Raw genomic sequence first — 23,547 nt, 5'->3', positions numbered from 1 at the left:
AACATAGAATGGAAGAAAGACAGCCTCTTCAGTAAATGGTGCTGGCAAAATTGATTAAACACCTGTAGAAAACTAAAGCTAGATCCTTATAAATCACCCTGCACAGAATCAACTCCAAATGGATCAAAGACCTCGAAGTCAAAGCAGACACCCTGAAAACATTATAGGGAAGAATTGGAGAAACTCTAGGTCTCCTTGGCATAGGCCAAAATTTTCTTAATAGAGACCCAAAAACACAACAAATCAAAGAAAGGTTGGACAAATGGGATTGCCTGAAATTGCAGAGCTTCTGCATGGCAAAGGACATAGCTAGCAAGATCATAGAAAGCCCACGGATTGGGAGAAGATCTTCACTAGCCATACAATGGACAAGGGTCTCATATCTAAAATATATCTGGAACTCAAAAAATTAAATCCCCAACAACAAATCCTCAAAGAAACAACTGCCCAATAAATAAGTGGGCTAAAGACTTAAAGACAAACTTCTCTGAAGAGGAAAGAAGGATGGCCAATAGACACATGAAGAAATGTTCAACCTTTCTAGCCATAAAAGAAATGCAAATCGAAACAACATTGAGCTACCACCTCATCCCAGTTAGAATGGCTATAATCAAGAACTCTAATAACAACAGATGCTGGAGGGGATGTGGCCATAAGGGAACCCTACTGCACTGTTGGTGGGAGTGTAAACTTGTTCAACCACTTTGGAAAACAGTATGGAGGTTCCTCAAAAGACTCCAAATAGAGCTCTCCTATGACCCAGCAATCCCACTTTTGGGAGTTTACCCAAACGATCACAAACAAAGCCATACTAAAGCTACCAGCACAACTATGTTTATTGCAGCATTATTCACCATAGCTAAGATATGGAACCAATCCAGATGCCCCTCAGTAGATGAATGGATCAAGAAAATGTGGTATATATACACAATGGAATTCTATGCCTCCATCAGAAAGAATGACATCTCCCCATTTGCTAAAAAATAGAAAGACTTGGAAAAATTATATTAAGTGAAGTAAGCCAGGCCCAAAGAAACATAGGTCCCATGGTTTCCCTTATTTGCAATAACTAGTATAAATCTAGGACAAACAGAAAGGTCAGAAGCTAAGTACATAAGACATATAAGATGATGTTAAGTGAAATGAACCCAAAGATAGGGACATAAGTGGCTTTTTCTTTCTCGATATTACTTTTAACATAACTATAATGTACTACGTGATTTTTTTTGTTTCTTTTGTATGTTCTTCCCCCACCGTATAACCCTGTTTTCACTGTGTTTGATTCTGGTGCTCTGTATCTTGTATATACATTTTTCTAATTTGGGGAAGGGAAAGGAAATAATAAAATGCTGAAATAAGGAAACAGGATGACCCATTGTAACAATGAGATGTACAAGACACTATGTTGAAAACTTTGGGGTGGGGGAGAGGGAGGAGCTGGGGAAGGAAGAGATGGTAGGGGAAAAACAAAGGAGGAGGTAACAATGCTCTATAGGAAATGTATGCATTACTTTACTCACATAACTGTAACTCCTCTTACAAAGCAGAAAAGGTCAGATAAGTTGATATTAGGGGAATGAACCCTAAGATAAGTATTCAATTTTTTTTTTTATTTAATGCTATTGTTTCTAACACATTTATAAGATGATTTCTTTGTTGCTTTGTATGTCCCTCTCCCATGGTATAACCCCTGCTTTCACTGTATTTGATGTCGGTATAATTTGTGGAGGAGAAGGGGAAAAACAAATCATTTAAATAGGAATACAGGTGGACCCATTGCAACGATGAGATGTTCAAGTCGTTTCGTTGAAAATGAATTTTACAACTTTGGTGCAGGAGGGGTGGGGAGGATTGGGTAGGGGGGAGGGGGAGGATGGGAAGGGATGGGAAGGGAAAGCAAAGGAGGAGGCTACAATGCTTGATAAGAAATGTACTCATTATCTTGCCCATGTAATTGTAACCCCTCTGTTCAGTATTTTCACACAAAAAATATATATATATATACATATATATGTATATGTATAAAGACCACTAAGGAATATAAAGTCCCTCTCCCACTACTTTGCAGTAGTGTTTGTGTCATGTCAACTCTATATCACATGCGTCTGTTGGGTAGCCATTAGGTCTATAACTTGCTAGAAAGGAAGAATGAAGCTGTAGTGCTCATGAAGAACTAAAACTCCTCTGTTCAGAATGAGGGAAACTCTGATGAGTTACAGAGAGATTGAGATTGCACAATGCAAGAATCTATCTCTCCAGTGTGATTATCAGGAAATACAGAGATGGACAATGTGGAAGTAAACCAGTCAAACAAATGATAAGCAAGCCAAGCTAAGGATGGAGGCTACTCCCAATTATGAGGCTTCTGTTTTTGTGAGAAAGCTGATGACCTAAAGAGAAAGGGAAAAAGAGGAGGTGACAGCTAGCAGATCAGAAGGTCTCAACTTAATCAGGCAAATCTTGCAAGACAGTGTGCTTGTCTATCACTGTGGTTCTCTCCCTTGAAGGCCCAATACAAATATCACCCAGGAGCTTTAAGAAATCAACAGTACCCAGAACTCATGTCATATCATGAGTCTGATATGAATTTCTAAAGATAGGGCTATAGTGTCAGGCTTTTAAAGAAGTTCCTCTATGAGATACTGATGATTCAAATTCCTTAACTTTTTAAACTTGTCAGTGTTCTCCAACCCTTCTTGAATACTTTCATTCAATCTAGCCTATAATAGAAGTAAAATTTAAAAAAAAAATGAAGAGAACTCTCCAAATGTCATTAAATTCTTGAAATATTCAAAATTAGACTTCCATTTGATCATATGTCAGCAAAGTGGATTAGTTTAAGGAACTTCTAGTGTATTTTTTATCCATTTATTTACTTTAGTGATACTAAGGTTTTGAACTATGGCCTCAAATAAGATAGAGCTCTACCACTTAAGCCATACCTTCAGCTTTGACATACTTTTTTTATGTCTCCCCTTTTTGTTGGTCTTGGGGAGCTTGACCTCAGGGAGCTGTCCCTTAACACTTTTTTTTGGGGGGGGGGTCAGGTCGTGGGGCCTGAGCTCTGGGCCTGGGCGCTGTCCCTCAGCTCTTCAGCTTAAGGCTAGTGCTCTACCACTTGAACCAGAGCACCACTTCCGGCTTTTTTCTTTCTGCTTATGTGGTGCTGAGGAATCGAACCCAGGGCCTTAGGCATGCAAGGCACGCGGTCTACCACTGAGCCACCTTCCCAGCCCTCCCTTAGCACTTTTGATCAAGGCTAGCCCTCTTTATTGCTCTAAGCCACAGCTCCATTTCCACTTTTCCGGTGGTTAATTGTAGATAAGAGTCTCACAGTTTTCATAGACTTTCCTGCCTTGGCTGGCTTTGAACTGCAATCCTCAAATCTCAGTCTCCTGAATAGGTGTGAGCCATCAGAGCCCAGCCATTTTTTGCCCTTTCTTTCTTTCTTTCTTTCTTTCTTTCTTTCTTTCTTTCTTTCTTTCTTTCTTTCTTTCTTTCTTTCTTTCTTTCTTTCTTTCTTTCTTTCTTTCTCTCTCTCTCTCTCTCTCTCTCTCTCTCTCTCTCTTTCTTTCTTTCTTTCTCTCTCTCTCTCTCTCTCTCTCTCTCTTTCTTTCTTCCTTTCTTTTTTGTCAGTCATGGGGCTTGAACTCTGGGCCTAGGTGTTGTCCCTTCGCTCTTCAGCTCAAGGTGAGCACTCTGTTGCTTGAGCCACAGTGCCACTTCCGGTTTTCTAGTGGTTTATTAGAGTTAAGAGTCTTACGGACTTTTCTGCCTGGGCTGGCTTTGAACAGTGATTCTCAGATCTCAACCTCCTGAGTAGCAAGAGCCACCGGCACCTGGCTTTTTTGCCCTTTCTTTATGAACTCTTTTCTCTTTGTTGTTGCTTTCACTCCCATACCTCTAGTTCTGGTGGAAGCATTCCTTCTCCCCTCCCTGCTGGGATGGTTTGAATGCCTTAGTGCTGACTACCACTCAGCTGGAATTGGTTGTGGGCAGGCTTGCTGTGGGAACAAAAGTATGTTGTTGTTGTTGTTGTTTTTCTCTCTCTTCCTCCTGTATTTTCCCCTTTCTCTTCTTTTCCTCCCACCTCCTCTTTACCGACCCCCCCCTCTTTTTCATGGTATTTTAAAAAAATAATATTTTAATTTGTTGTGCTAAACCCTTTCAACCTGATATGATTCAATTATTAGAATTTCTCCAAATTATCTGGTTGGTAATTTTCTAGGTTCCATTTCCTTTCTTCTTTTGAAACTCTTTTTTACTAGACTTTAGACCTCAGTGGCTGGACTTTTTTCACCTTTCTTTTCCATCTCACCACTTGTGATTTATTGTCTTTTATAGCATACATCTTCACTTTTAACTCTATTTCTTCTATCTAAAGTCTATTGAATATATCTGAGGCAAATGTTTTCAATATTCAAGCACTCTGGTTTCTCTGTATGCTTGTTCATTGCATCCTTTTCTTTTGTCATAGATGCAATATCATTTCTTTTCTCTCTAAGGACAATATTTTAAATTGTCTTTTTTTCTGCATAATATCTGAGTTCTCCAAGATGCCTTTCTGTGTTTGTGAGTTCTGTATTTCAAATAGAAATAAATGGCAGCCCTTGGGAAATCATAAAATCTCACTACGCCATGTCATAAGAAATGTTTGTTAGATACTCTGGACTCAAAGAGTAAAACTTGGCTGACTATGAGCTTTAATATTGAGTCTAGCCATTTTATATTGTATCTGTATATCTTTACTCACGGACTGATTGTATTTCTGCGGGGAAATCCTCCAGTCTTGCTCTAGAAGACACACTCTTGTAACTGTGTTGGCAAAACTGGCTGTAGACCTTAGTATTTAAGAACATACATTTCCTTATTGTTCTTGTTTTCACTGTGGTAGCATCTGTTAAATGTTCTGATGACACTCTGTTGAGGGTTCATCTACTTTATTCTAACTGAAAACTACATTTTTAGGCTTGTGCCAGAGTAAAAGTGGCCATCCATCTGGCTGCAATACTTTGAGTATAAGACCTGGGGATTAACTGCATCATATGCAGATGTTTACTGAGCTTATACACTCAAAATTCCTGAAGGACTTGGTGAGATTTTTGTGGGGTTCTCCATGTGAATAGGCCAGTTTTTAAATATTTGCCAGTGCTGACAATTCATCTGTTCCTGGGCTACTTATTTGGGTTTCACCTCTATGCCTATTGGCTTTATCTCAATATGACAAATAACACATAGATCAACTTAAAAGTAGAGGTTTATTTTGGCCTACACCTTCAGAGATTCTATTCCATAGGTCCTCAGAGCTGTTACTTTGAGCCTGAAGTAGCACAAGACATCATAGCATCATAGCAGATTGTACTATGGAAGATGTCTGTTTACCTTATGGTAGTCAGGAAGGGGGGGGGAGAGAGAGAGAGAGAGAGAAAGAGAGAGAGAGAGAGAGAGGGAGAGAGGGAGGGAGGGAGGGAAAGGAGGGAAAGGGGGGAGTGCTAGATCTCAATATCTTTCAAGGGGGAATCCTAAGTGGCCTACTGCCTGCCTGCCTGCCTTCCTGCCTTCCTCTGGCTCTACTTCCTGAAGGTTTCACTGTCTCTCAATAGTGTTATAGGCTAGGGAGAAAGACCTTAGGATATGAGCCTTTAATATGAAAATTATATCAGCTTCCAGATCTTACTATATACACCTTTATCTTTTCTTCCCTTTCTCTTGTACATATTTGTCTTTAAAAAATACATCTTTATTGTTGCTTTAATGAGGTTTAAAGATGTTACTTAATAAAGTAAACATCTCATCCCATCCTTTCTGCCCCACATGCCCTGAGGGAGATGTCAGATTGGGGCAACTGGGGGCAAGAACAGAATGTTTCAAATACAACATTTCCTCTGGATTCCAGAGATTGGATTTTTCAGATCAAATGTGCATTTTAGTTTGCTTTCCTAGTCTGCAAAGCTAGAAAATGTAGAAAAAAACCACTGCATTATTATCAGAATATCATTATTATTCACCCCTATTGGGATGAAAACATCTAAGATTCACTTAGGAGTTACTTCATGCCATTGCCAAAAGTGGAAGAGGAAGAATGCAAGCCCAGGTCTGCATCCTGAGCATGGCTGTGTGAGGATGTCTCTCTTGCAGGCTTCTTCTGCTTCTGTGAATGCAGCTTCTACTAATCCCCCCATAACTCTCTGCACCATCCCCATAGCTGCCTCTTCCACCTCCAAGATCAAGCTCACAAAGTGCATTCAAGTGCATTCAGAATGTGTGTGGAGACCATTACAGGTGAAGATCTTCCAGCCACATGCAAGGAGATGCTTCGGTAGCAAGTAGAACTTTAGGGAGTATAGTCTATGGGTAGAATTAGAAACCATCTGGTCTTGGTTCTATTCTTTAAAATATTTATTTCTTTTACAATATTTGCTTCTTTATCTAGACTTTCCATCTCTACTGAGGTAAATTTTCATTAAGTCCAAATTTCTATAAAACTGTTTATTCATCAAAGATTTTAAGTGTCTTTGACAGAATTTACAAATAGACAATGGAGAGGTAAATTTTCTACTGAGGTAAATTTTCATTAAGTCCAAATTTCTATAAAACTGTTTATTCATCAAAGATTTTAAGTGTCTTTGACAGAATTTACAAATAGACAATGGAGATAACTTGTGTTTAAGGCAGCATAATTCAGATTAGCTATGTTTTGTAATCAGTCTAGGAGCCTGTTAAAGATGAGTGAATTAAGGAAGTGTGGTAGTTATACACGGTGGAGTATTGTTTAACCATAAAGAAGACTGAAATAATGTCATTTGTGGAGAAATGGATGAAATTAGAGATCATTATGTTAAGCAAAATCTGCCATATTCAGATACAAAAGTTCCATGTTTTCTCTTATATGTAGGATCTAGGTTTTTAAAAGAGAAAATGATATGAATGTAAAAATAAGACTATTTAAGAAGATGAGGATTAGTAGAAGGGGAGTGGGGAATTAAGGAGAGTAAGAATAGGGGTGAGTATAATCAAAGCACATCTATATGTATGTAAAAGTCTCCCCCTCCAAAGTCCATTAGTGAATATTAAGTCATTCATTCCATTCTTTCATTTTATTTTATGGTAATTAGTGCACTAAAATTTCTTTTGGTAATTGCTTCAGGTATATTTTATAGATTCTAACTTGTGTATGGTTATGTTGGTTTTTGAAGAATTCATTTCTGCTATTTGTTTCATATCTTTCTTTGAAGCAAAGATTGATTTAACTGTATTTTTAAAAATTTCTAGGTGCAGTTTTTTTTAATTTAAAATTTTACTTTTATTTAGCATACTGAGTCAGAGACTGCTGTTCATGTATTTTTCTTTTCTTTGAAATCTATTGAATATTTCTTTGCAGCATAAGATATAGTCAGCTTTCTTGACTGCTTTCTATGCCCACTATATTTATAGAAAGAAAGACGACTCATTTTTTTTCCTTTTAGCTGATTTTGATTGTCAGGATATCATCTCCATTTGTTTTGTGGATGTTTCTTTTCAGCATAATTTTATACTTTAGAGCAGAGTTAGCAAAGTCCATCCAATAGACTAAATCTAGCCTACCACCTGTTTTTACAAATGCAGTTTTATTGAAACACAGCCTTGTCTAAGGCTAATTTTGCTCTATATTGCCAGAATTAAGTAGGTGTTACAGAGACCAGATGATACATATAGCCAAACTTTTTATCTGCTTAAAATATTCACTCTATTTTAGTTTTTAAGATATCTTTATTATCGCTACAGAAAAAGATCCATTTTCAATTCCTGTATTTTTTTCTTTTTTTTTTTGTTGCTGGTGGTGATGGTGATGGTTGTGGGAGTGGGACTTGAACTCAGGGCCTGGGCACTGTCCCTGAGCACTTTTGCTCAAGGTTAGCACTTGCTAACCTTTTTGAGCCAAAGTGCCACTTCCAGTTTTCTGGTGGTCAATTGTAGATAAGATTCTTCATGGACTTTCCTATCCAAGGTGGCTTTGAACCGCAATCCTCAGATCTCAACTACCTGAATAGAATTATAAGCATGAGCTATCAGCTCCTGGCTTGTCTTCTTTTATCTTATAACTTCATATAAGACTTCACTACAATCATTTTCTGTAGGTAACATATGAGATGGCCAGCCCAACTAGTAGGACTTCCATCAGTAATGGAGATGTTACGCACTGTTATCACATGGTAGTGATGAACTACATCTATCTGTTAACTTGAAATATGGCTAGTGCAATTGAGGAAGTAAAATATTAGTTTATAGTCACATGTGGTAAAAGGCTATAAAGTGGAAATTAGTGTTGCATTTTTAAGAGAAGTCAGATGAAGATTTTTAGCTTTTTAGTTGTTGAACTCTGTCTTCTTTTATTTTTGAGAAATTCAATATTTGGGGAGGGGCGGTCCCATATTTTTTAAAATAGGCTGACTTTTCCTCCTCATCTTCTTTTTCTAATTTCTTTGCTCCCATTATTCCTGTTCTACTCAGTGTAAACTCTTGTCCTCTAGTCTTTTTTCTTCCTTTCCCTTCCCCTCCCTACCCATCTCTCCTTCCTTTCTTTTACTTTATTTTACTCGTTTTTCTTCTTAGAAATACTAGGGTTTGAGCACAGGGATTTGCACTTATTAGATGAGCACTTTAACACTTGTGACATGTATCAGTCCTTTAGATTTTAGTTGTTTATCAGATAGAATTTCACATTTTTGCTCCAGGGGACAATCTTCCTAATTCCATCTCCCAAGTAGCTGGGATTATAAGCATGTGCCACCACACTCAGCTTGTTTGTGTTTCTTACCTTTCTTTGTGTTTCTTACCTATTTAAGTTGTTATTATTAAGCAGTTGTACAGAGAGGTTATAATTCCACAAATCAATGAATTCAATTTTTCTTGGACAATGTCACCCTCCTTAACTTTCCCTCAGTTTCCCCTTCCCATCCCTCCCATGAGTTGCACAGGTCATTTTTTACATAATGTATATTTTTTTGTTCTCCCTACCTCCCTCTGTTCTTATGCCCCCTAAAAGATGACAACAACAACATAAAAAAGAAATCAAATAACAACAACAATAACACCACCAACAAAAAACTCATGTTTTGGGACTGGGAAGGTGGCTCAATGGTAGAGTGCTTGCCTTGCATGCATGAGGCCTTGGGTTCAATTTCTCAGCACCACATAAGCAAAAAGAAAAAAGCTGGAAGTGGCACTGTGGCTCAAGTGGTAGAGCGCTAGCCTTGAGCTGAAGAGCTGAGGGACAGTGCCCAGGCCCAGAGTTCAGGCCCCACGACCAGACCCAAAAAATATATATAAAAAAACAAAACTCATGTTTTTATTTCCTGGATATTGTTTTAGATGTCCAGTAGAGTTTCACCTTTGGGTTCCCCTCAAAGAGTCTGTTTATTTCCCACTCAGTTTGTTTCTAAGTTAGGGTTTTTCTAGCTTTGCTTCCTGAGTATCTGGGACTACAGACATGTGTTACCTTAGGCTGCTTCTGGATTATTTTTTTGTAGATGAGATATTTGGTGGGCAAGTAGTGATGGTTTATTGTCTCCCTCGCCAAACGTTCTGGAACTATCTTAGTTTCATGATATACTTGACTGACCCTAACATTTGAGTCTGCAAATCAAACTCTCAGGTCCAACTTCCATCCTCAAACAGCTAGTAAAGCTTCTCAGGGAGTGGTTGTTGGCAAGCTAGATGTCCTCAGGCTCTTGAGACTCTTAAAAGTTCCCTCATAATTCTTTCACAGCCTCCCACACAGGTTTTGATACAATATTTTTTGTGATATAAAGAATATTATTCTTAGGGTTCCTGGGACTGAGTAACGCATGATTTCTATGGGATTTTTCTTTTCTTTGTGTTAATCATTTGCTACTTCTCTTTTATGGGAAGGGGCATTTAACAAGAAGGCTAGAATGTGCCATCTTCCTGAAGTTTCCTCTTATAATTCTCATAGATGATATATTTTGCCCAACTTCCTTATTAGAGTTGCTGACCTATATCACTGCCTTATGGGAGAAGAAATTGCTTTTGTGAGGAAAAAATAACTCATTTTAGATCACAGAGACAGGTAATATAAAACAAATATTTTACACCCATGTCACTACATTTCCAGTCCTATATTTTCCTTTTTTTTTTCCTGCAAATAGAACCTGCTGACAATGTATCTGTAGATATGGTCTAATAATTGGGTTTGTTTCTTCTGGTAACTTCCTCTCCCTACTCCCTGCCTGCCATTTTCGCCCCTGGATTGGTGTTGCCTCCTATATTAAAAGTATTTTTTGCTTCTAAGAGTCTCAAGGTCTCTAGGTGACAGAGTAGAGTTAAAGGAGGAAGGTAAGGAGATGACTCATGGCCTGTTCTGGGCATGGGGATTGTAAGCATTATGCTCACCTTTAGTCTTCCGCTCCACCCAGACCTGAGCTTCTCCCAGCCCTGGAGTTCCTGCCATGCAGCTGGCCACTCCCTCTCTCCACCCAGACCCACCTGAGCTCCCACCTACCTCACTTCCTACACCCAGCTACCCCCTGCTACCTGGATAGTGAAGGGTGCCATGTGCTCCCTCTTGGGGGAAATATGGCTCCTATAATAAACCTTATGATAATCTTTCTCCTGTGCCTGCCTGCCTCTGCGTGGTCCCCTGGGATGGATGTGAGGGATCCTTCAGGAATCATTAGAAATAGATTGTTTTTAAGACTTTATGGGAAGATTCTAATCTTTCCTTCTTACTGGCTTTCTAACTCCTGGAATAATGTCTAAGTCCCCTTTATATTTAGTGCTAAATATAGGAAGATAATTATTTTTCTTTTTGAGGCAGAGTCTTGTTGTTATTCAGGCTGACCTCAAATTCTCAATCTTCTTGCCTTGATGTCTTAAGTAGCTGAGACTATAGACATGTACCTTATTGCTGAGCATGAAAATGGGAAAATTGATGTGACAGTGCCTCAGAGATGTTGTTAACATCTATTACTCTCTTCCTTCTTTTAATTTCCCCTAGCTTCTTCAGTGTAAAACAAGACAGAGTTTCTGCAGTGCTGCTCTATTCCAAGGTACAGGATTATGTGGGAACTACGTGGTTTGACAAAATTTAGCCAACAAGAGAACGAGAAGGATGAGAACCTCAATAGTTCCGTTGGCTGTGAAGTTCTCCAGTTCAGCCCTTTGAGGAAAGAGCTCAAGCTGGATCCATCTCAACTACCCAAGTGATAAAGCTTTGGCTGGCCTAAGACTTGGTTCCTTGCACAGTATTCCCATCACTGGCTTCAGGGTGTTAGTTCTAGGTATTAGAACCTAACACCAACACTGGCTTGTGGAGAATAGTCAACTACTTGAAAAGTTTTTTTTTAATTGGGGGAATTACCAGCCAGAAGAAAACCAGTTGTACAAAAGAAAATGCAGTTTAATGTACAGTATATTTACAATAAAAAATATATATATTTTAAAAAAAGAAAAGTAAAGAAGATGCAGTTTAGCACAAGTGTGGGAAATCCTGTTCATGTCAATTATTTTCCCTGAAGTGCTGTCTCAATTATTCTGGAAGTGTATACAACAAATTGATATTTGTCTCCATGCAAACAGATGTTCCAATTGAAGCCTTGCGTCCTGCTCAGAGTCAACTATTTCCATGACAACCAGAACTTTTACTATTATTTTTTTCTGAATGAATGTTATAATTAACTGTGAGATAGACGACGATTCTGTTCCTGACATCATCAGCAGACCCTCTAACCCTAGCTGTTTAAGACTTACTGGTTGCAGGAAGCACCATTGGGAGGGTTGGCTAAATGTTATCTCAAGAGTGAGTCAAAGGCTTGAAGGACTGAAGTTCAGATACGCAATGTCTCATGAAGGTAATCTAGCTTTGATTAGATGCTGCAGCACAACCTACATGGAAGAGAAATGAGGCTCTGCAAAGAGAGCCATATTTACTGGGAGGTAGCAGATTCAAGAAAATATAACCACTAATGTCAGGAACCATATATGTGTATAGGCCAAGTTTAGTCATAGGAAGGTATGTTGGTTTACTTAATCTTCAGGCCTTCCAGAAAAGCAAAGGTAGGGTTGATGACTTTCTTATTCCTTTTAATCCTTCTGCCACAAAAATAGCTCAAGATAGATAGTTTATAAAGAAAAGACATGTCTTTCTCACATTTCTGGAGGTAATGATTCTAATATCAAGATTTGGTACTGGCCAGGGCCATCTTGCTACATCATGACCTGGTGAAGGGTGTCTCACGGTAGGGCAACATATATGATGGCAAGACAGAAGGAACAAGAGAGTCAAGGAAGCTGAACTCCCCTTGATAACAACCCCACCAACAGCCTGAGTCTACCCAAGAAGGCGGTGACTCATTGTCTAATTGCTTCATTGAGTTCTCAAATTTTGACACTGGTGAGGGGGAAACTACTATAGCTAGAAAACTACCTTCTGCCTGGCTTCTTAGAAGCCAAGCATTCTGTCCAATATTATCGGATGTGCTCCCCATCAAAACTTCACTAGTAATTTAAGGTGAAGCAAAAGAAATCTAAAATGGATACTCAGAAGTATATGCATGTGAGCATGCTCGTGTGCACACACACACTTGCTTCTTAGGTTTTTTGGTTGTTTTTTAAGAAAAGGTCATTATGTAGCCCAGGCTGGACTCAATCTTGTTAGTTTCTTGCCTCTGCTTCTTGACTGCCAGGATTATAAATATGTACACGACACATATATATTAAAAAAAATCCAGGTACTTGTGGCTCACAACTAAAATCCTAGGTATTCAAGAGGCTGAGATCTGATGATTGATAATCTTTTAGTCTAATGGCCATTTTTCTACAAAAATCATCAGCTTCCCAGAAGTTATATATGTGTTTCTTCATGAAACTGGCCTAATTAATAACAGCACTTATTCATATATATGTGTGTGTATGTGTATGTGCATATATGTATATATGTATACAAATAAATATACACGTATTAAAATGCATAAATATATTTTTTTTTGGGGGGGGTCCGGTTGTGGGGTCTGAACTCTGGGCCTGGGCGCTGTCCCTCAGCTCTTCAGCTCAAGGCAAGCGCTCTACCACTTGAGCCACAGCACCACTTCTGGCTTTTTTTCTTTTTGCTTATGTGGTGCTGAGGAATCAAACCCAGGGCCTCAGGCATGCAAGGCAAGTGCTCTACTACTAAGCCACCTTCCCAGCCCTAAAATGCATAAATATATTATACTTCACCTACTACCTTACGTTTCAATCTCACATGATTTTCATGGAAAATAAAACCCACATTAGATTGAGATTCCCAGTCCCATATTAAAAATGAGAAAACTACCAAGAGTCATTTGCTACTCAGGAAGCTGAGATCTAAGGATTGCAGTTTGAAGCTGGGCAGAAAAGTCTGTGAGACTCGAATCTTATTGCCAATAAACTATTTAAAAAGCCAGAGGTGGAGCTGTGGCTCAAGAGGTAAAGCACTAGCCTTGAGCAAAAATAAGCACAGGAACAGTGCCCAGTTCAAGCCCTGGGACTAGCAAAAAGGAGAGAAAGGAAAAAGGAAGGAAGGAAGGAAGGAAGGAAGGAAAGTGAAAGAGAGAGAAAGTGAAAGAGAGAGAAAGACAGAGAAATAAAAAAAGAAAAAAGAAGGAAGGAAAGATAAAGAGGGAAAGAGAAGGAAAAGAAAAGAAAGAAAGAAGGAAGAAAGGAAAGAAAGAAAGAAAAAAGAAGAGAGAAAGAAAAGAAAGGAAGCTGAAGCTCTGGGAAAATTATTCATGTCAGATGAAGCACCAAACTCTAGGTGTATGTCTTAGATATTGTTAAAAAAAAATCAGGCCCAGCATATGACTGCCCTCACACAACTTATTTTTATTTCTTCAGTTCAACAATGTGAAATAAAAATGTACTGTGGACTTTTAAAGCTGTTAAGACTTTCCTTACTGTAGTAGCACATAAAACACAGTCAGATTTCAATCCAGGGGAAGTTATTATCACCTAACAGGAATTTTTTTTATTGGGAAAACATTCTTAATCTTCATGTTCCAAACCCTGCTATTTATGTTCCCATCCAACAAATATTTGCTGATAAGAAACCAACCTGAGTGTGGCTCCTACACCATGCATCACTCTCCATCTCAAAAAGACTTGAATCAAGAGTATCACAATATTTTCTTTTGTAGTACATAATAGAAGAGGAAAGGCAACTGAATGTATCAAGCTTGGAGATCAATCAGAAATAATTCCTGTCTTGGTCAACTTTTTTTTTTTTTTTGTCGGTCGTGGGGCCTGAACTCTGGGGCTGGGCCTTATGCCTCAGCTCTTCAGCTCAAGGTTAACATTCTACCACTTGAGCCACAGTACCACTCCCAGCTTTTTCTGCTTATGTGGTGCTGAGGAATCGAACCCAGGGCCTCATGCACATAAGGCAAGCACTCTACCATTGAGCTGTCTTTCCAGCCCTTGGTCAACCTTTTTTCTAAGGAACGAAGTTTCTAATGTTGCTCTGAGGTCTAGAATCATAATCATTTTGGATTTCCCACTTAATCTGTAGCTTCTCTCTATATATATATATATTTAAAAGACTTTTTATTTGTTTTTTTTTTGAGATAGGATCTCAAGGCTGGCCTTGATCTAACTCATAACCCTCCTGCCTCAGTCTCCCAAGGACTAGTATTACAGGTATGTGCCTAGCTCTCTTGAGGATTTTTAAACTCAGGATTTTATGAAGACAAAGGAAAAAATGAACAAGACCAATTAAACAATGTACTTTTTCAATAAAGGTTGACTAAAATGTAAATGTGACTACAATGCAGGTCTGGCATTCATTTTTTATTCCCACCATGAAATAAATAGCAGTGTGGCTAAAAAAAAAACAAAACTTGTTTGTCCTGATTCTGCTACTACTGTAATAATCCATGGTATAATAATCCTGCTGGTCTTTCCTAGATGATCATCTGCCACATATACCACACTGATGATCAAGTTTCTTATGAAATGAAGCTTTGTTTTTGCTGTTGTTTTTTTTTGATGGCACTGGGATTTGAACTCAGGACTTCAGATTTGCTTTACCATTAAGTCACAACTCCAGCCTTCATTGTACTAGTTTTGTTTTGCTTTTTTTTAAAAAGATAGTCTTGCCTCCAGCTCAGTCTTGTGCTGGAACTATGATCCTCCTATTTTTGCTTCAATCAAGCTACATACTATAACTTGCTATACATGCAAGAGAACATATTCATAATTCAATGTTATTACTACTACAATTACTATCACAATTACCATCACCACCACCATCTCATCAGAGTCATAGATAATGGTTTTTCCTCCCACATTTTTCTATAACCAAGCTTTTTTCTGTGTGTGTGTGTGTTTAAATAGTACTGGAGTTTGAATTCAGGACATCATGCTTGCTAAGCAGGTGCTTTTTCATTGTAGCCATGCCTACAGCCCTTTTTCTGATTTAGGTTATTTTTCAGATTGAGTCTCATTTTTTGTTCTGGGTTTATCTCAGACTGTATTTATACTACTTATGGACTCCCTAATAGGATGACAGATGCCAAGATGATTGTGTGAGATTGGGTATTGCTAGCTTTTTGCCTGAGCTGGCCTAGAGTAGCTGAGATTACAGATATGAATCATAGTATCTGGTCTAGACTCATACTTTTTTGTTAAAAAAAATAAACAAGCCAGACACTGGTTGCTCAAGCTTGCAATCCTAGCTACTCAGGAGGCTGAGAACTGAGGATTGTTGTTCAAAGTCAGCCCCAGGCAAGAAAGTCCATGAGCTCTCATCTCCAAGGCCAGAAGTGGCTCTGTGGCTCAAATAGTAGAGCTCTAGCCTTGAGCAGAAGCAGCTCAGGGACAGTGCCCAGGTCCTGAGTTCAAGTCTTAGGACTGGCAGAAAACAAGAATAACAACAGCAACAAAAAACCTACACATATACATGAAAACAAAACACCCAAAGTTGCTTATAAGTATAATCTGTATTGAGAAAGAAATGAAACTATGGACTTCTTCAAGTATATTTTATTTGGGTATTTAATTTTGAAGCTATATAAGTATAAAATTTTCAATAAATCATAGAAGTACCCTATGATCCAGCAATTTCACTCTTGGGCATTTATCCAAAAGATTACCAGCACAACCATGTTCATTACAGCACTATTCATCATAGCCAAAGTATGGAATCAGCCCAAATGTCCTTCAGTGGACAAATGGATCAAGAAAATGTGTGATGTATACAAAATGGAATCTTATTCATCCATTAAACAGAATGATATCACACCATTTGTATAGAAATGGAAGGACTTGGGGGAAAAAATCACATTAAGTGAAGTAAATCAAGCCCAGAGAGACAAAGGATATGTATTTTCTCTCATACATGGAAGCTAGAATTAATCTATAAACATTTAAACATACAATTGGTGGTATCCAAATATACATGTATTACGAGGAAGACAATATATTCAGTGGAGAATTCAAACGATGTAATTCCTTAGCAAAGCTCACTCACCGCAAAAGTAGCACCAGGCATCAGGGAAAGTGGGGATGAGATTAAGGAGAGAACAGAAGTTGAATGAAGAAAGGAAGGGAGGTAATAAAGTCATAAAATTCAATTGAGGGAAAGGGTGGGTGGGGAGGATGGCGGAAAATGGTGAAAGGGGTAATGGTAATCAAGACACATTGTATTCATATACTACTTGGTTGAATGGCAACTCCTTTGTACAACTCCATAAAGATAAACATAAAATTTAAAAGGACAGCAACAACAAATCTACGGTTTTGTTAAAGAACTACTGTGCCCAGGTGAAAGGCTGTCCTGGAGCAAAACTGCAGTGGATATCAAAGGTGCTCAAAATCATGCTTTCATATTCCTGCTAAAAATGAGAGCTACTCTCCGCCATAGGGGATGCTAGGAAATATATTCATTGTTTTGGAAAACGGTAAAGGGAAAGACTCAAACATTACCTTGCCTTTCCTAAACTCTATCATTGGGAAATTGAAAAAAAATGTTTCACTTTATGTCAACATTCCACCTAATGAATGAAGAGGAAATGATAATATACAATCATTTTTGCCATGGCTAAGGAATTCATAGATTTAAACATCACAAAAAGAAACTGTGTGATAGAGCACAATTCTACATGTGATTTAGTCTTGCCTAAGAAAGGAAGAAGTGAGGAGGAGGAGGAGCCATCATTCTCAGATCTCAGCCTCCCGGGTAGCTAGGATTACAGGCATGAGCCATTGGTAACTGGCTTGTCCTTGCTCTTTAATAAAATACCTGCTAGCTGGGTGCTTGTGGCTCACGCCTGTAATCCTAGCTACTTAGGAGGCTGAGATCTGAGGATTGTGTTTCAAAGGCAACCCCATAAGACGCTTATCTCCACTTAACCACCAGAAAATTGGAAGTGGTGTTGTGTCTCAAAGTGGTAGGGTGCTAACCTTGAGCAAAAGAGCTCAGGAATAACACTCAGGCCCTGAGTTCAAGCCCCACAACTGATCAAAATAAAAATATAATAATACATGCTGCTTACTTAAACATAAATGGAAAGGAAAGAGGGAAGATGAGCAAATGTGACAAATATCAATGAGTGAGTCAGTCTCATTGATATCAATGAGTCAGACTGATTGATGATTACATGAGAGAGCTGTTACATAATTCTTACAACTTTTTCTAGGCCTGAAATTGCTTTGAAATTAGAAAATTTTTAGTCTGTCCATTAGCCTTTGAGCATATCTTGTGCTTTCTCACTAGTTGATATTTATAGTTTTTAGTGCTATTTTACCTGGTGGGATTGTGGCCTCCAGTCAATCTTAGTAAATGGCAAGTTCCACTCAAGTGTTTCGTTGGTTCCTTTTGACTAAAATATCCCCTTAAGGAAGATAAAATCCACACTTTCTCATTTTATCACTTCTTGTTCTGTGTCATATTCATTTGTATAAATGTCCCTTATTCTAAAATAGCTTGATAGCTCTCTGAGGGCCAATATCACACCTGAGTCCAGGCAAAATGTATCATCATTCCTGCATGTAGTCTGATACCATGGGGTACCCAGCAAAATAATGAATGAAAAGAATCAATACACAAGTTTGACAAAATAGTGAATAAAAGGATCAATACACAAGTTTGGCTAAAATGTCTTATCACATTACCCTTTGGTTTTGGCTTTGATAGGCATTTCCTAAGCTGTTATTATTTCCTCTAATTAGCAAAATATTTCTACCATTCAATTTGTAAAAATGGTAGAAATAAAGTAACTTTTCTAGACAGGACAATAAAACCAATCAGAGGTGGCAAACCTCTTTTACAGAGGAGAAAGTTAAATTTAACACATAGTGAGAATATTTAGAAACCGTTCTTGGAAACTGCATTTTTTTTTTTTAAATCCAAGAATGTGGGGCTGGAAAGGTAGCTCAGCGGTAGAGTGCATGCCTTGCAAGCATGAGGCCCTGGGTTCGATTCCTCAGCACCACATAAACAGAAAAAGCCGGAAGTGGCGCTGTGGCTTCAGTGGTAGAGTGCTAGCCTTGAGCTGAAGAGCTGAGGGACAGTGCCCAGACCCAGAGTTCAGGCCCCATGACCGGCAAAAAAATAAAAAAATAAAAAAAAAATCCAAGAATGTTTTCCAATTTATTTGTGGGACTTTTGAAATCATTGTGACTATATTGCTTCTGCTAACTTAGAGTGGTTAGTTATGGTTTTATATTTTCAATTTTATTTTTGAAAATGGCTAGCCGGATGCCAGCAGCTCACACCTGTAATCCTAGAAGGGTGAGATCTAAGGATTACAGTTTGAAGCTAGCCTAGGCAGCAAAGTCTCTGGGACTATTATCCTTAATTAGCCACCAAAAGCCAGTAAAAGAGCTGTGGGTCAAGTAGTAAAGTGCCAGCCTTGAGTGAAGAGTCTGAGGGACAGTATTCAGGCCTATGTACATGTGCATGTGCATGTATGTGTGTGTGGATGCACACGTGGGCAACACACAAATGACATGAGATTATCTTTTTTTTTTTTTTTTTTGCCAGTCATGGGGCCTGAACTCTGGGCCTGGGCACTGTCCCTCAGCTCTTCAGCTCAACGCTAGTGCTCTACTACTTGAGCCACAGCACCACTTCCAGCTTTTTCTGCTTATGTGGTGCTGAGGAATAGAACCCAGGGCCTCATGCATGCAAAGCAAGCACTCTACCACTGAGCCACCTTCCCAGCCCCGACATTATCTTTTTTTTCTTCCCATTCCCTTCCTCCTTCCTCTTCACTCTTTCATTTACTTCCTCTTTATCTCCTCCTTTCTTGCTCCCATCTTTTTCTCTTCTCCTCTCATCCACATCTTCTCTCTATGGTATCAATTATGTAAAAATGCACTGCAACAAGGACATTTCTTACATAGATCTGAAACGTGCATTTAAAAGATCTATCCACTATGAGGGACAGATTCATAAGATAAGAAGAGGAAAAAACAGTTGCAGGCAGTAAATAGTTCAGTTCAAAAGATGTATTACAGAAATCATGGCAACATGTGGCAGGGAGGTATTCTGGCAAAAACTGGCTTCAGAGAGAGCCAACAGGAGACTGTGGAGTGTCCCAGAAACTGAGGGAGACCAGTGAGGTAACCATTATAGATCTTTAGTGGTTCTGAGCTCAAGGAAAACCTTGTGAAAGAGGTAGTATAAAAATGGCCATACAGAGGTGGGTATTTCTCTAGGGTTTGAGAAAAAACCCAGAGGCAAGTTAAAGACTGACAAAAGCAAGAAGAGCTTAGCAGGCCTGATATCTTGAGAAATATCTCGTAAACAGTTTCATACTGCCATGAAGAAATAGTTCATAAGAAGAAAATATTCCTCCAAGAGAAAATAAGGTCGAGAATTTGATTACAAAAACAAAAGATGGGTTCAGTTACCAAATTCAAGGCAGAGCAGGGCAAGCCAGAGTTGCTAGCTGAAGCTTCCTTAAAATACTTGAAGAGGGAAAATAATCAGTTCCAGAAACTAGAGAAGGAATTAGCTTCTCAAGGAGGATTGAGTAACTCTGGGTCCTTCCAGTATCAACTGGATGTAGGGGTACCATATTTAGTATTTAAGAGCAACTCTACCATCAGACTGGCTTGGGATCATATACAAAGCACTCCACTTGCAAGTTAAGAGGCTGGGGGACAGTAACTTAACCTGTCTGTAGCTCAGTTTTTTCATCTTTAAAGTGAGGGAATATACTATCAATATCAATATGATGAGGATTAAATGAATCTTTGTGTATGAAAGGATTCAAATGATGCCTAGTGTATGGTGTTTGCTATGATTGAGTGAATGAATAAGCAATCCATTTTTCCTTCAGAATCATGTATTTTCAACCATAGTTCTAATCACTCAAAATAATTGAATTTAAACCAAGTAGATATTCATTTTTCAAGCTAACTAATCTGTTTTTTTTTATGACCACCTGATTTTGGTTCCAAATAAACTTATCATAATAACAACGGAACAGGCGTTTGCTGGGATTGTCTGAATCATCTTCACTGGAAATCTTAACCTAATTTTTATTCCCATTTCCCTACCAGAGGTAGCATGCATAATATTATAGTTTAGAATTACATATACCTGTGTTTAAATTTCAATTCTATCCTTTTTTTTTTTAAATTTGGCAATGCTGGATATGGTTTTTGAGTTTATCCGTCTCATCTGGAAGTAACTGAAGATAATAAAACCCATATCATAGAGTTGTTGTGGAGAGTAGATTCAATTTCATATGCAAAGGTTGTCAACATAAACAGAAAATGTTGAATACATTTTAGTCAACAGTTATAGACCATAAAGCATGACTCTATCTTTTCAAATGTCTACCAGCTCTGACTCTTTTTAACACTGTCTTAGGTGTGTTTGTAAGTCCTTCTTAATAGACTATAAATTTCTTGTATAGATTATATTCTATTTATCTTTACTTCTGCCTCAATTTATACTAGATGTTTCTGGACTAACAAAAGACTTTCAACAAATATCTGCTTAGTAGATTCTCAGCAGTCAACTTGATTTCTTCTCCATCCCTACATACTCAGGATGATTAGTTGGAAGCACTAAGACAAAAACTTCGAAGTTTTGAATGTTGTGATTACCAACTGCAGTCTTTAAAGCATAGGAAATAGCTTGGAAACATAATCAATATAAGCTGTCCATACAATGACCCTAAGCCAATATTGAGCCTATTATCTGGGAGTTTAATTCTCTTTCTACAGAAAATCCTGTCTACCAGTTCTATCTGGAGGCCAAGTGACATTCTTCTTAGACAATAGGTAACAACAGTTACCTGTTAGGAACAGAAATGGGCAAAGGTTGGAAACTGGAAAGAAATAAATGAAGCCACACAAAAGTTCCCAGTTTCACATTCATTTATGTATGCTTTTATGTCGATACTTACCAGCAACAGATATTTTTAAACACAGCACCAACTGAGTCTGGAAATTTAATTGACATCTGATGAAGAACTTCATACCAAAGTTCAGTTAAGTCTCATTGATCTTGCTATTTGATCCCATTTCTATGGTGTTGCAAGTAATTTGGAAGCTTCATTCTTGACAGCATAAACTGCTTAAACTTTTATGGGAGACATTCAGGGAAGGGAGGGAGATGACATTGTGGTCAAAACTGATCCTGTTCAAAATAGACAATGGTTCTTAATCAATAAGCAGAAACAAACCATTACTGTAAACAAAGCAGGGCTGGATAAAGATAAGGCAACATTCAAAAAAAAAAGAATTATTACACCTTGATTGTTCGAAATGCTCTGCGTAATTGAATTTAGTGTATAGCTCTATAGTGAATTTGTGATAGTTCTGTATGTAGACATTAAGGAGATACCTAATATAGGTGGCTTTATTCATGGGAACCTAAATGAATGTTCTATTAAAAATTAATGTACTTTTCAGCTTTTCTATTACCTGAAATTAGGCTGTTATTGTCATTTGTTAGTCTTTTGTATTGGTCATTAGCCTTTTTTTTAAAAAATTTAATTTAATTTTATTTGTGAACATACTGTACAGAGGGGTTACAATTACATGGGCAGGATAATGCGTACATTTCTTACCAAGCATTGCAGCCTCCTCCTTTGGTTTACCCTTCACATCCCTTCCCAGCCTCCCCCCTCCCCCCCAATCCCAATCCTTCTCCTTCCCCCCCCCTTTCTTCCCCTCCCCCCCCCCCCCCCCCCCCCGACGTTGTAAAGCTCGTTTTGGACATGACAACTTGTACTTCTCATTGTTGCAACAGGTCCACCTGTATCCTTAAACAACTGGTTTTTCCCCATCTCCTCCACAAGTTATACTGACATCAAATATAGTGAAAGCAGGGGTTATACTGTGGGGGAGGGACATACAAAGCAACAAAGAGATAATCTTATAAATGCGTTAGAAACACATGCATGAATGGTCATTAGCCTTTAATGAACAACTTGGCAGAGTTTTTCATAAAAGAAAATGAATTCCCTTATTACCTAGGGAATAGTAGAGGAGTAAGAAAATGAAGCTTAGAAAAGATGAGGTTTTCTCTGTTTAGGGTCAACAGCCTCAAGTCAAGGGGCATTGAGGGAGGAAGTCATTGTTACTAATTCAGCCAACAGCAAAGCTGGCTGATTGATCCCATCAGTCCCTGCTACAAAGTTCATTTGCATTTTGATCATTTCCTTGAGACCACTGCAAAGCCTTTTCAATGCTGTTCCACTGTTCTCTCTGTATATATCTACTTGAAATGTTCTAAAATTCAGTCTTATCCGATCCCCCTACTTTAAAGTCTTTTTACTTTCATTCTAACTCTAATTCTGGTTGGCCATACAGCGCTCAGAAGCCTCGTCATCTAGCTCTCCTCCTTATTATCCTTATTATGCCATGCTCTTCTAGAACTGTGTTCTAGCTAATGCTCCTTTCCCCAACTGAGTTTGTTTTCCTTTGTCTTCTCAGCTAATTTGCCTCTCAGGCCCTCTTCAGAGCTCAGTTTTTAAGAACTAACTTTTCAATAATGCTTTGTTGGGCCCAGCCAGTCAGAATTAATAATTCCTTCCTTCATCACTCCATAGACTCTAGATTGTACTCTATGATTATCTCATTGAATGTATGATATGTGTCTGCCTCTTTACCAGTGTTAGATTGTGAAGGCAGTGGTTGCTGCAGAGACCATGTTTTCAGGAAGGTTAAAGTCTTTATTTTCATTCTGAGTCCAAGGAAATACCACTTTTCCTATTACCAATGTCTAGTTATGGCTTTGAAAAAAACTTTGGCCAATGGAATATGGGTATGAGTGATTATATACATAGATATAGACATAGATATATCTTATATATTGATATATCTTATCTCTATATGTCTATATATCATTGTATCTATATGTATTGTCTAATTGACTTGACATAGAATACAAAACCCAGGCTTTCATTTTTCCTTTGTTTTTGTTTTGATGTTACTGAGGTTTGAACTTAAGACTTTGCACTTGCTAGTTTAGAGGAATACCACAGAGCCCTCTGGCATTTTCACTGGTTATTTTATAGAAAAGTATGGATTTTGTATTATATGTCAAGAGTCAATTAAAAGACACATATT

Source organism: Dipodomys spectabilis, unplaced genomic scaffold, assembly GCF_019054845.1.
Source record: "Dipodomys spectabilis isolate Male_0828 unplaced genomic scaffold, ASM1905484v1 ptg000017l, whole genome shotgun sequence".
Classification (NCBI taxonomy): Eukaryota; Metazoa; Chordata; class Mammalia; order Rodentia; family Heteromyidae; genus Dipodomys; species Dipodomys spectabilis.
This window is presented reverse-complemented; position numbering follows the sequence as displayed.